General features: G+C 35.3%; 1 long non-coding RNA gene across 4 annotated transcripts in view; it reads left to right on the top strand.

The window, feature by feature from the left end:
- Positions 1-14,170, top strand: part of LOC113938078 — a 428,734-nt gene that overhangs the window by 244,474 nt on the left and 170,090 nt on the right. For 2 of the 4 annotated variants that reach the window (XR_004820262.1, XR_004820263.1), the window contains exon 4: positions 12,376-12,489. The exons of the other annotated variants lie outside the window; for them this stretch is intronic. This is a non-coding gene — a long non-coding RNA (uncharacterized LOC113938078). The remainder of the gene's footprint in view (positions 1-12,375; positions 12,490-14,170) is intronic. 4 annotated transcript variants of the gene reach the window in all.

Below are 14,170 nucleotides of genomic sequence, written 5' to 3'. Positions count from 1 at the left end.
ACATAGTTATCTCAATTCTACTCCAGTTATTCTTTTTTTAAGATTTATTTATTTATTTGAGAGTGAGAGAAAGAGAATGTGTAAGCAAGGGGTGGAGCAGAGGGAGAGGGAGAATCCTTAAGCAGACTCCCTGCTGAACGTAGAGCCTGACATGGGGCTCCATCCCAGGACCCTGATATCATGACCTGAGCCAAAATCAAGAGTTGGCCACTTAGATGACTGAGCTACCCAGGCTCCCCTATTCCATTTATTCTTTATCTTCATTTCTAGACTGTGATTTCTTGAGGGTAGGGATTTTCTTTTTTATTTCTGGTTATCAGCAGTCCTTACAATTCCTAGTATATAGTAGTTACTTAATATACATCAGCCAGATATGTATCTAAATTACCATATTGCAGGTACCGTGAGATCCAAACAAGAAATAAAATATTAAAATAAGCCACCTGGGTGGCTCAGTTGGTTAAGCATTACACTCCTGATTTTGGCTCAGGTTGATCTGAGGGTCGTGAGATTGAGCCCTGTGTCAGGCTCTGTGCTGAGCATGGAGGCTGCTTAAGATTCTCCCTCTCCTTCTGCCCCTTTCCCACTCCTGGGCACACATGCATGCTCTTTCCCTCTCTCTCTCTAAAAAAAAAAAAAAAAAAAAAAAAATAGGAAAGAAAGAAGGAAGAAAAAAAAGAAGTGAGAAGTGTCATCATAAGCACAGTTTAGAGCAAATGAAATTGAACATCTGTGAAGAATATTTTCCTGACTCAATGTCTATTAATAGTCACAACCCCAGGTTCCATGTCTCCCTGCTGTAGACAGTCCCCAATGCATGCTGACAAAACTTATTTCCTGTTTGTGTCTCCCTGCCACTCTTCTTTTCTTGATACATTTCCTTAGCTCTAAACATGTGATTCAAGAATGCATTTAATGAACTCCCTTAGCCAGACCACATTTTAAAAGGAAATGCATTAGAAGCAGCACTATATATAATCCCTAGCTGAGTTATCTGGTGTAGTGGTGTGAACCACTAATGAACCCTTTTTGTTTCTTGCCCTGGAACACCATATACACATCTCTGCCAGGCACGTTGGTATATGGCATATTTGAAACAATTGCACCAGGAAATGGAGCCATCCCAGTTATCCTCCACATTTGCCAAACATGGGACCAGACAAATCATTTTGCTTGACATTCTAATGAAAAGGCAGATAAATAGATGGAAAGTTCAAAATAAATTGAAAACTTACTTTGTTTAAAATGATAGAAAAATAAGATCTGACAAACTCCATGCCATAGTTTTTTATAAGTTACTTTGTCTTAAGTAGATTAAGGAGTTATTTATCCATGTATTTCAGATTGGGTCATGCTATTTACAGGACTGGGTCTTAGTATCTATTTGATCTAATTGATTAAATACTTGGATTTATAATCTAACATCTTCTCCCGAGTAACTGCAGGTTTCTTAACTTAAACTGAGGAAATAAGGTTTGTGTTCCAGTTAATGGTTGGCTTGTGTGTTGAATGCAAAAATTCCACCAGTGATTTATTTCATTAATTCAGTAATCATTTCAGCTGCAATAACCTTCAGTCACAGGCAGCAAATGTTGCAATAATGACTTCTGGGAGAAGTTAATACTGGAAGCCTTTAGCCATATTTGCAAATAAGCCCATGTATCATGACACTCAAAGATTGATCCAGGGGAGCACAAGACTTTGGTGATTTTTGCAGACAGTAATTTTTAGAGAATCTGAAGATTCATTAAAGAGAAGAGAAAACTAATGACAGATTCCTCTAGTCTTTAATTTTAAAAGCCTATGAATGATGATGGTCTGCATACCATATACTACAATTATCCTAAATTAGCTCATAAGGCCAAAGTAGTAATAACAAGTTCAGGTTTTATTTTTCTTTATTTTACATGATATCTAAACTCAGTGTTGCAGTGGGTGCCTGGGTGGCTCAGTTGGTTGGGCGACTGCCTTAGGCTCAGGTTGTGATTCCAGAATCCTGGGATCGAGTCCCACATCGGGCTCCCGGCTCAGCGGGGAGCCTGCTTCTCCCTCTGGCCCTCTTCCCTCTCATGCTGTTTCTCTCTCTCTCAAATAAATAAATAAGTAAATAAAATCTTTAAAAAAAAGTTAAAAAAAATAAAATCAGTTTTGCAGAAGTAGGTCACTCATTCTGAAAGAAAAATAGAAGGCAGAAAATTACATAGAAATTATTTTCAAAGTATTTCAGACTTACTGGCTTGATAAGTATAAAATTTTCTCTCTAATCAATTAACTGAGTATGACATGGATAAACATTTGGCCTTTTTAAATAAAAATAGAAATAAGCCTGCATTTTCCAGACTCTCCTTGCCTGGCATAGTGAATGAAATGTATTTAGTACTTCTAAATTAAAAGTCACATTTACTCTCTAAATAGCTCAGTTACTTCTCAGCATTCTTTATTATTAATATTATGAATACTGTGAAAATAAATACTTCTTTTCTGGTTTAACAACCAATGCCTATAGATTAAGGCAAGTGAGGTCTGTTTCAGTGGGTTTTTGAGATCAGTTACAGTGTCTAAGACAGTTTTTGTGTTTATGTGTGTCGGTGTGTATGTTTTTATGCTTATGGTTTCTCATATAAAAGTGGGAGATTTCTACATTCTTACACTTGTATTGCATTGAGAATGAATCTGTGGTATGGAAAAAATGGGGTCATCCAGATGTTAATGACCTGCAAATTCACATTTGTTCCAAATGATTCTCTGAACTTCATATAAGCAGCTACCTATTTGGCATCTCCACTTATATGCTTAAAGCCATTTCAGATTTAGAATATCCAAAATAGAACAGGTGCTTTTCCTGCCTGCTTTTCTCTTTCTCTAATCAAAGCTGTCAGACAACTACTATGGCCCCAGAAGTATTCTCGCTGCCTGTACTTGTGCTCTCTTCCAATTTTTCCGCTTCCTGCTGTCCGAGCCATCTTTTAAAGATACAGATATGATTTGCAATTGGTTCTGAAAACTGTCGCTCAGGTTTTAGAGCTGTTTCTTGATCAATCTTATGCTCTTTTACTTTTGATTAGTGCCTGAAGATAAAAAAATACATAGATGCAAGTTCAGGAAAGCAAGCTTACTTTTTTTTTTTTAAAGATTTTATTTATTTATTAGAGATCGAGTGAGAGAGAAACAGCATGAGAGGGGAGAGAGTCAGAGGGAGAAGCAGGCTCCCCACTGAGCTGGGAGCCCGATGTGGGACTCAATCCCAGGACTCTGGGATCATGACCCGAGCTGAAGGCAGTCGCTTAACCAACTGAGCCACCCAGGCGCCCAACTTACTTTTTATTCTATTTCTTTCTTCATCCTTCAGCTCATAAAGGAGAGTCAGTAATGGGGGGGAAGGACCTTGTTCTTGGATGAGGGCAGGCCTCAGTCTCTTTCTTTCGTCAGAGGGAGGTGTCTTAGGAAGGATAGGGAAAATAAGGTCTAGTCTCATAGCTTGATGGTCCCCAAGACCATCTTCCAGTCAAGAGAGAGATAGCATTGCTATAAGCTGATTTCAGTGGTATCAGAAGAGACCAGTGTGCATATTCCTAATGGGACAAGGTTATCCATAGATGAGACACAGTGTTTCTTTGTATAAAAGATTAATTTGCTATAGCTGAAGTTCAAGCAATTTTTACTGGATAGTCTCAGCTTGTTGATTCTCATCTTCATTATGAGTATTAGTCGTAATGGAAAAATAAATGCCCTTGTTATATAATCTTTTAAAAATGAACCCTTTCAAAGTCTTTTTTAAAAGTTTTTATTTAAATTCTAGTTAGTTAACGTACAGTGTAATATTGTTTCAGGAGTAGAATTTAGTGAATCATCGCTTACATATAAAACCCAGTGCTCATCACAAGTGCCCTCCCTAATACCCATCACCCATTTAGCCCATCCCCCTGCCCACCTCCCTTCCAGCAATCCTCAGTTTGTTCTCTATAGTTAAGAGTCTCCTATGGGGCGCCTGGGTAGCTCAATCAGTTAAGTGTCTGCCTTTGGCTCAGGTTATGATTCCAGGGTCCTGGGATCCAGTCATGCATCGGGCTCCCTACTCAGCAGGGAGTCTGTTTCTCCCTCTGTGCCTCCCCCAAGCTTGTGCTCTCTCTCTCACAGAGAAAGAAAGAAAGAGAGAGAGAGAGAGAGAGAGAGAGAGAGAGAGAAAGAAAGAGAGAAAGAAAAAGAGAGAAAGAAAGAAAGAGAAAGAAAGAAAGAAAGAAAGAAAGAAAGAGAGTCTCCTAGGTTTACCTCCCTCTCTTTTTTTTCCCTTCCCCTATATTTATCTGTTTTGTTTCTTAAATTCCACATATGAGTGAAATCATATTTGTCCTTCTCTGACTGACTTGTTTCACTTAGCGTAATACACTCCAGTTCCATCCACGTTGTCAGTGAGCATAGCATGATGTATAGGGAAGTTGAGTCACTATGTTGTACACCTGAAGCTAATATAACATTGTGTGTCAAGTATACAGAAATTTAAAATAACTAATAAACTAATATTCTAATATAATATTAGAATATAAGAGAAAAATGGGAATTATCAGAATTGTGCAAATGTGTACCCTAATATTAATTTTAATATGTAGAGTTACTCTTATTTTCATGACTGGAATGAAATAGAATACATTATAAAAATGAAACAAAATCAACTGTTTTTTTGTTTTTTTTTAAAGATTTTATTTATTTATTTATTTATTTATTTATTTATTTGAGAGAAAGAGAGAGAGAAACAAGTGGGGGGAGGAGCAGAGGGAGAAGCAGGCTTCCCGCCGAGCAGGGAGCTTGATGAGGGGCTCAATCCCAGGACCCCGGGATTATGACCTGAGCTGAAGGCAGACACTTAACGACTGAGCCACCCAGGCACCCCCAAAATCAACTGTTTTTAAAATGTGTGTGATATCTGGGGCTTAGTCAGTTAAGTGTCTGACTTGATTTTGGCTCAGGTCATAATCTCAGGGTTGTGAGATCCAAGGCCCATGTCAGGCTCTGCACTGGGCATGGACCCTGCTTAAGATTCTCTCTCTGCCTCTCTCTCTGATCCTCCCCCTCCATGAGCACACACTGTCTCATAAATGAATGAATGAATGAATGAATTTAAAAAATGTGTGTGGATATCACTAAGTCTCCATTTCACAGTTTCACCAAGGACTGAAGCAAGTGAAGGCATTTCTGCCATTTCAAGTGAATTGATAGAAGATAAGAAAAATTGTTTTAAAAGATTCATGCATTCATGTTAGAGGACTCATACTACTCCCTATAAATAGCCCCGTTTATGCATCAGTATGAAAAAACAAAAAAACTGTGTCCTTATGAAGGACAGTTTTGAACATTATTTCTCTTTCCCTCCAATGAGTAAAAAAATAAATAAATATACATCAGACTATGAAAAACTAATCCATCTGGATGATTTCATTTTTATGATCACTGAAGTCAAAAGAGATTTTGACATATAGCATGTTTTCCCGTGTGTTTCTCTTTTATATTAAGCAGGATTCTTTTCACAATACAATTGAAGCTTATCCTACTACATAACCAAATGCTCGAATGGATTTTGAGATAAAATTTAATGTCAGAGAAAGCCATTGTCCAGTGCAAAATCAGTGACCTGGTCAAGTTAAAGACATATTTTTAACCTGATTACATGAGATGGCAAGTCTTAATGAGAACATGCAACAACTATTATTGTATTATACATAAATTCAATCACCAACATCAAACAACATTAGTATTGATTGCTTGGGGATTTAGAAATTCATTTTTATGAAATATTATTTGGTGGAATACTGAGAAGAGTTTTTCATTTCTTTTCCATAATTAGCATTAGGAAGAGGAGAAAAGTATGTGTAATTTACTGGATTATAGACAATTTAAAAGCCAAGGCAAAACTGTACCAACAATTTAAACCTAAAAAGATATAAGATGACCATGAAGAAGTTGAATGTTATACCAAAGCTGAAGACTTACTTGGTGATAGTATAACATAAGAGAAAACATCTAGATTCAGATATACATCTTGGATTAATAGATTTAGGATGATGCTTTGTTTTGGCAGGTGTTTAATAACAGATGAATGAAATGAACACTGCAGATGTTATAATATTTGTGTCTTTTGATATTGAAACTACATTAATCCTGCCTAGCCTATATCATAGCATTTTTGTGTTTTATCGAGAAAAATGATTTCTTATAGATATGTGTCAAAATAATTTGTGATAACATATTTAAAAATCTGGCCAAAATACATATACCTGGGATATCCTGATGATTTAAAGGTATCTAAATTATACTTTGCCTATGATATACTTGGCCTATATAAAGATTCAAAACTTTGAATTTTTCATTTCTTACCTTTTGAGTTTGCAAATACTCAAATCTCTTGGTCTCTTTTCTCTTTCCTCTTACTTATTTCTATGTACTTTATAGGTAATAGCATTCAATTTATTTTTAGGAAAAGCTATAAATTATCTAGCAATTCCTGCCCACCTCTTTTTTATTACTAAACTAGACCCTTTTCCACCTCAGCAGGGAAAGATATTGTGTTATGACAAAGTGGTATGTGAAACAAATATATGGATATTGAGTTTTAAACTCCAGACTCACCATTTTAGAAAGGTAAAGAGGTTGACATCTAAGAACAATATATTCCCTCATGTCTGGTGACCACTACTTCCCATTACAAAATGAGGCTGTCCCAGGTTCCATTATAAATTTCCTTCAATATTTGTAACTCAACTATAAAACAGACTCTGAGACAGAAGCTCAACACATGGGGATTAAGCCCAGGAGTGCTTTATTTTTTAATTCAAATTTAGTTTAAATTGGTTCACCTATATCTAAGTGACAGGAGAGTAGTAAAAATAAAATAAATGTGAGAATGCAGCAGGTCGCTTTTGCATTTCTTTAACTAGGAAATTAATTTCTTTTCTAAAATACAGTGTTTTTTTCAGATTGTTAGTTGGAGACACAAAGTTATTGTTTAAGGGAGAGATTAAAAATTGTTGAATAGGCAGGAAATGAACAGTTGAACACAAATGTAGATGAAAAATAACTCATAGTGTCTCCTTGTGAGCATTATTTATTTGCCTACTTTTAAGATTAGCAATTCCCTAGGTAGCCTTTGTCAGTAAATCAGGTAGATAATTTTTCTGTTAAAATAACTTTGAACACATAAAGTTGGTGAAAAACCTAAGAGAAATGCAAAATGCACACTTATATACATTTTCAGGGTTTTTTTTCTGAAGATAATTTAAAGTCAATTTAATATTTATTTTATTTTATTTTATTTTTTTAAGTCAATTTAATATTTAATGTTACTGAAACTATGTAATTCAGTACCAATTTCAGGACAATAGTTCACCAGAAAATGCTATATATAATTATATATTATTAAATACTAATATGAAACATATTAGTATATTTACAAATTTATATCTGTCCAACTCTACATCTGTATTGGAACTTTCAATTTAGATGGAATAATTATGCAAATTACAAATTACAAGAGTACAATATGTAAATTATAATACAAGTTCCCTTTCATCACGAGGTTGCCTATAATGTGTCATTTCATCTCTTCTAGGCCCAGGCTTAGCAGGGGAACTGTTTTGAACTGTTTGAACGGTTTTGAATCCATCAACTGGGGGCAGTTTAACTGTGCTACTGTTTCCCATCCAATATCATCTGTATGTAGTAGGTTGGGTTAAGATCATAATCACTGACTGTAGAACGTAGAAGAATTCAAGGACTAACATAAGAACCAGTCTCATCGGTTTGGTTTCTAAACCCTGAATTTGCTACTGTAATCCCTGTGGACACCAATAGCAGTACCTTTTAAAGTCTGGGGTTGAAAGCTTGTATGGGAGGAATGGAAGAAAAGGCAGCGCGGCCAAATTCTAACACTTAGGATAGACCTGGGTCTTTTTGGATCCACATTTTGGCTGCCCCTGCTTTCCTGCTCTTCCTGTATCATCACCCTAGATCTGAATTTCTGTTTCCTGGTCTTACACACGGCTTGCAATGTATTTAATTTGACTTGGATAATTTCTGCTACTTGATCATTGCTTTGGGGCACCGGATACAATCACTGCCCTGGAACTTTCCGTCAGTGAAGCATCTCTTTGCTTTCTTTCTCTCTTTTCATTCTTTTTTCCCTTTGGCTCCACAGATTTAATATTAACACTGTCAGTACAGTACCTGATCCAAACAGACTTCTGAACCTTCTCACTGAACCCATGTCTAGGTTTACCAATGTAAAGCTAGTATATTGAGAGTAAGCAGAAGAAAAATATTCATGTTGGTATTTCAAATTTTGGGTGCAAAAGTGGAGCTCTAGGCCTTTGCCAAATTTGATTAATACTTTATATGGGATTTTTCATCTATGATTTTGAGTAAAAATGACCTGTAATTATCCTTTTCTATGATCTCTTTGTCCAATTCTATAAGCAAGATAAGTTATAAGAGAAGCTGGTAACTTTTCCCTTTCCATTATCTGGTAGAGTTTATATAAGATTGGTATTAATTTATTCATAAATATTTGGTAAAATTTTCTTGTGAAACCACCTGCTCTGGAGTTTTCTATGAGGATAATATTGTTTGTCTTATCGATTGGTTTTTTGTTTGGATTAAAGATTTAATTTCCTTAATGTTTATAAGAGAATTTAAGTTTCCTAATTTTGTTGAATATTCAAACTGTACTTCTGTTGGACTGATATATATAAAAAAAGAATTAACAGTGAGATTAATTAAATTGATTTTTTTGTCAAGAAAATATTTCATTGTGAATCAGTTTCATCTAGCCAGTATGATGAATTAAATTGTAAGACACCATTCTTAGTGCCAACTAAGAAATATTAAGTCAGTATTTTGTAGTATATAAAGATATGTGTAAGCAAAAATAAACGGTATGTACAGACCTAGAATAACTATATAGAAGGAAGGCATTTATGTAGAGACAAATTGGAGTTAGGTTACATGATTTTTTAAAACCCATATACTTTTAGGCATTTAACCTAAACTCTTTATAAATGATAACTGTGTTTAGATCATAGATTCTCATCTATAGTTGAACAGTAGAGTCATCTATGGATGTTGTTACAAATATTGGTCCACAGTCCAAACAAATTAAATGTAGAGTTTGGGGTTGAGGTCTACCATCTGTGTTCTGTAGAAGCTCCAGGTGATAATAGGGTAAAGCCAAGTCTGAGAACTTGGACTGGTAAATAATTGTTGTCAAAACAAAATACATAGGTTTGAAGTACCACATTTTTATTACTGGACTATGACAAGCTCAAAGTAAAGTATGGGATTGAAATACTGCTATTTAACACCTACTATTCCCTGAGACTATTCAAGACACAAGGAATAAATCAGTAAACAAGCAGTCTAACACCCTGGTCATATGGAGTATTATACATTTGGGTTAGGGCAAAAGAGGAGTCACAAATAAAGAAGAAAATTCAGAGCTCATAAGTGTTGTTTGGGTAAGGGGGTAGATACTGTAGATGGAAGATCAAGGGGGCCCTCACTGGCAATTAAGAACTTTATGTTTAAGGAATGGGAAGGAGAAGGTTGTGATGGGATTTTAGCAAGGAAAGAAGGCACAATGGTAGGCAAAAGTCACCTCAGCAGACCTTGCAGTTGAAGCCAACAAGATTAGATTTCATTCAGGGGCACCTGGGTGGCTCAGTCGTTAAGGGTCTGCCTTCAGCTCAGGTCATGGTCCCAGGGTCCTGGGATCGAGTAGTGCATCGGGCTCCCTGCTCGGCGGGAAGCCTGCTTCTCCCTCTCCCACTCTCCCTGCTTGTGTTCCCTCTCTCGCTGTGTCTCTCTCTGTCAAATAAATAAAATCTTAAAAAAAAAAAAAAAAAGATTAGATTTCATTCAGAGCTTGTAACCCAGGAAAATGTAAGTTTGGTTTAAAGAATGGGGCAATCCTTGATACAATATGAGTGGAGACTTAGGAACCTTAAAGATGTGAACTGATCAGATATTGCTAGATAAATATTTCTGTAGATTTAATTACATCCAGGAATATGATTTTGCTGACCAATCAGAGAATACTTTCTTTGGAGGAAAGTGTTTAGTAAATCTGGAAATACATATATACATACAAACATATGCAATATACAGACACATACATATATGTATATCAGCAAATGTAGTGGTCCTGGAACTAGTAAACTATGTAATAAAAAGCCAGAGCAATTAACTAAAATTAAATTTCCTGCACAATTTGAACTCATTGGCATGTAAACTCTACTGTATTTAACCCGAGGCTGTGTTTTTTATGTAACTAAAGTGAACAAAGAAGATTTTATTACAGAGTGTATTTGTGATAGTAAAGGGAAAATGTTTTATAAATAAGGGAAGTCTTTTGAATACAAGATTTCGTATTGTTTCTGGCATGATTTCTTTATATAATTAACCATCCATCTGTACACATCTGATCATTTCCTACATTTTTCTTAACAAAAAAAGTCCTAAGAACATTTTTTGCACATCTGCTGTATTCTTGTATTATTTCAGATTTATCACTTGTGAGTTGTGTAGAATTTGTTGCCACATCAGAAAATATTCAAAGTGGAAAAAAGTACCGCTTTCCAAGTAGGTAGATAACTGTAGCTTTGAGGAAATGTTGGTATTCCCATATTGATTAAAACTTTTTTTAATTTTCAGAAAATACAAAATAAGCATTCAATTAGTATTCATGCACAGATAAATAAGGGAATTAATTTTTATGTGTCAGCATACTCAAGAAAAGTAAAAAATAAGTGCTTACTTTGATGTAGTGTAAACTCATAGGTTCAGAGGATAGACTATTGGGAGAAGAGATAAGCTCGAGGTTTTTTAAGTCTTGCCTCTTGGTCATTATTGTAGGTAAGGAAGAAGAAAGTGAGGTATGAAACTCTAATTATTCAGTTTTTCTAATTACAGTTACAGTAAAAGGTATAAAGTCCAAAGGCATATTGAAAACTTCCCATCTGAGAGTAGAGTTATCTTATGTTTCTCTTAGCCTGTATTATAACCAGATATCTAACAATTCTTATATGTGTGATTTCTTGTATCTGTTATTAACACAATTTAAATACAGCTGTACTGGCAAATGAAGCAGAAATATCTATTTACTTCATCCTAGTGTGAGTGAATTCTAAAGTCAAATGTAATTGTTGTAGCATCTGGTAAGAAACAGAGCTGGGAAGTAAGCAGTGTACTGGAAGGTGGGTATCAGACAACCACACGCAAACTCGGTTCAAGTTGTGACTGAAGGACTGATCTGTATGTAATCCAGTACCTACTCAAAAAGGAAGGAAGGAAAGAAGGGAAGAAAGAATGGCTATTTCCACCTATTTAGATATTTTGGCTGCAATATCTCTAATAAATCATTAGGGATTGTATAATTTCTTCAATAGGGACATTTGAGCTGAATGTAGTAGACACTATTAGTCACTCTGCCTTTAGCTGCTATATCCATTACTTCCTTCCAACAGAACCTAATTTAATGTCACATTTTATACCACATTTTCATTACCCATTCATTCTTTCACATACATGTAAGTTGTTTCCATACCTTGGCTATTGTGGATAATGGTGCAATGAACATGGGAATACAAACATCTCTTTGAGATGATTTTGTTTCCTTTGAATATATACCGATAAATGGGACTGCAAGATCATATGGTAGTTCTGTGTTTAATTTCTTGAGAAAGGTCCATACTGTTTTGACTATACCAATTTACATTCCCACCAGCATTGCACAAGTGTTCTCTTTTCTGTAATCCTTGCCAGCATTTGATATCTTTTGTCTTTTTGATACCAGCCATACTGACAGATGTGAGGTGGTATCTCATTGTGGTTTTGATTTGCATTTCCCTAATAATTAGTCATGTTGAGCACCTTTCCATGTACATGTTGGCCATTTGTATGTCTTCTTTGGAAAAATGTAGGTGTAGGTACTTTGCCCATTTTTTTTTTAATTCCATTGTGCTGTTTAGCTTTCATTATGCTATTTAGCCTATATATTTAGTTTTATTTTCCTCATTACATTTTTACTTATATATTTTCAGTTATTTTTTCTTTATATTTTCTATTTCTTTGCTGATCTCTAATTTTATTTCATGTTTGTTTTTAAATGCTCACTAACATATTTTTATGATTGCTTCAAAATTTTGCTGGGTAATTGTAACATCTCTGTATTTTCAGTATTGGCATCTATTGATTCTCCTTTTTTTCAATCAGTGAAATATTCCTGGCTTTTGCTATGTTTGGTGATTTTTTTATTGAAACCTGGACATTTTGAGTATTGTTTGAGACTCTGGATCTTACTAACTTTCCGTTTTACCTTATTTTCTCTGACAGTGCCCTAACGTGAAAGGGGAAGTTGCTCTTATTGCCGCCACATAGGAATAGAGGTCTAGTTTTCCCCCTTGGCCACTGTTGATGCATTTAGCCTTTTCTGACACTACCTTGGAGGTGAGTAGGGATCGAGAAGCTTGGGTGCTGTGTCATAGTGTAGGGAGGGTGGAAGTCCAGGTTTCCCATTCCCCTATTTTGGTGTGGATGGGGTTGGGCCCACAACTTTTCTCTGCTATTTGACTGGAGAAAAGTCATTAAGTTTTTCTGTCTCACTAGGTTGCCCCTTTCCCAGTCCTTTAGTTACAGATTAAAAAAATAAATCTTTAACATACAATATTGTATTAGTCTCAGGTGTACAACATAGTGATTCAACACTTATACACTGTGAAATAAGTGATCACCACCATAACTCTAGTCACTATCCATCACCATTAAGGTTACAAAAAAGGTTTTTTGTCTGAGAATGAGAATTTTCAAGATCCACTCTCCTGGCAACCTACAGATACGTACTACAATACCATTGACTGTAGTCACCATACTGTATACTACATCCCTATAACCTATTCATTTCACAGCTGGAAGTCTGTATCTCCGGACCCTATTTACTCATTTTACCCATCCTCCGGCTCCCCTCCACCTAGCAGCCACTACTCTCTTCTCCCTGTCCGTGAGTTTTGTTTTGTTTTGTTTATTTTTTGATTCCACGTATAAGAGAGATCATACAGTATTTGTCTATCTCTGTCTGACTCATTTCACTTAGCATAATACTCTCTGGGTTTATCCATATTGTTGAGAATGGCAAGATTTCATTCTTTTTTTATGGCCAAATAGTATTCTATTGTGTGTGTTTGTGTGTGTACACATACCACATCTTCTTTATCCATTCATTTATTCATGGACAATTAGTTTCCACAATTTTGCTATTGTATATAATGCTGCAGTGAACATAGGGATTCATATATCTTTTCAAATTAGTTTTCTTTTTGTTTTCCTTGGATAAATACCCAAAAGTGGAATTGCTGGATCATATGTTAGTTCAATTTATCCTTTTTTGAGGACCATCCATACTGCTTTCCATAGTGGCTACACCAATTTACATTCCCACCAATAATGTACAAGGGTTCTTTCTCCTCACATCCTTGCCAACACTTCTTATCTCTTGTCTTTTTGATAACTGCCATCCTAAAAGGTGTGAGGTGATACCTCATTGTGGATTTGATTTGTATTTCCTGCTAATTAGTGGTGTTGAGCAACTTTTCATATATCAGGTGACCATTGGTATGTCTTCTTAGGAGAAATGTCTATTCAGATCCTATATGCAATATCCATATATGTCTTTTGAAAAATACATAATCATGTCTTCAGAAGGCATGATTCAGAATCATGTCTTCACAGTAAAAGTGTGAGTATTGAATGAGAAAATGGATATATATGGGTGTATTTCTCCTGTCCTTAAAGAGAAAGTTTAAAATTACCTTTTGGTTTTATAAGTAAAAAATAATTTGGTCCACTCTCTTTCCCTAAACCCAGACATATTGAAAATATTCAAGACTATGAAATTTTAATTTGCTTTTAATAGTGAGTGCTGAAATAAAACAAATAGCAGTGAGTTCATGTTTCCCTCATTTAGTGAAGGTTTTGTTTTGTTTTTTGTTTTTTGTTTTTTTTTGGTAAGGATAAGTCACAGATATTTGTAAAAACTCTAAGGTATTTTCCAAATTTAAGCTTCTATGATTTGGAAGCTTAGAACAATAGAAATGAATACTCCAGTACCACTTGTGGTATTAAGGCACATTGC

The sequence above is a fragment of the Zalophus californianus genome, chromosome 8, assembly GCF_009762305.2.
Source record: "Zalophus californianus isolate mZalCal1 chromosome 8, mZalCal1.pri.v2, whole genome shotgun sequence".
NCBI classification, from domain to species: Eukaryota; Metazoa; Chordata; class Mammalia; order Carnivora; family Otariidae; genus Zalophus; species Zalophus californianus.
The sequence above is the reverse complement of the archived record's forward strand: the minus strand, read 5'-3'. Positions and strand labels throughout refer to the sequence as shown.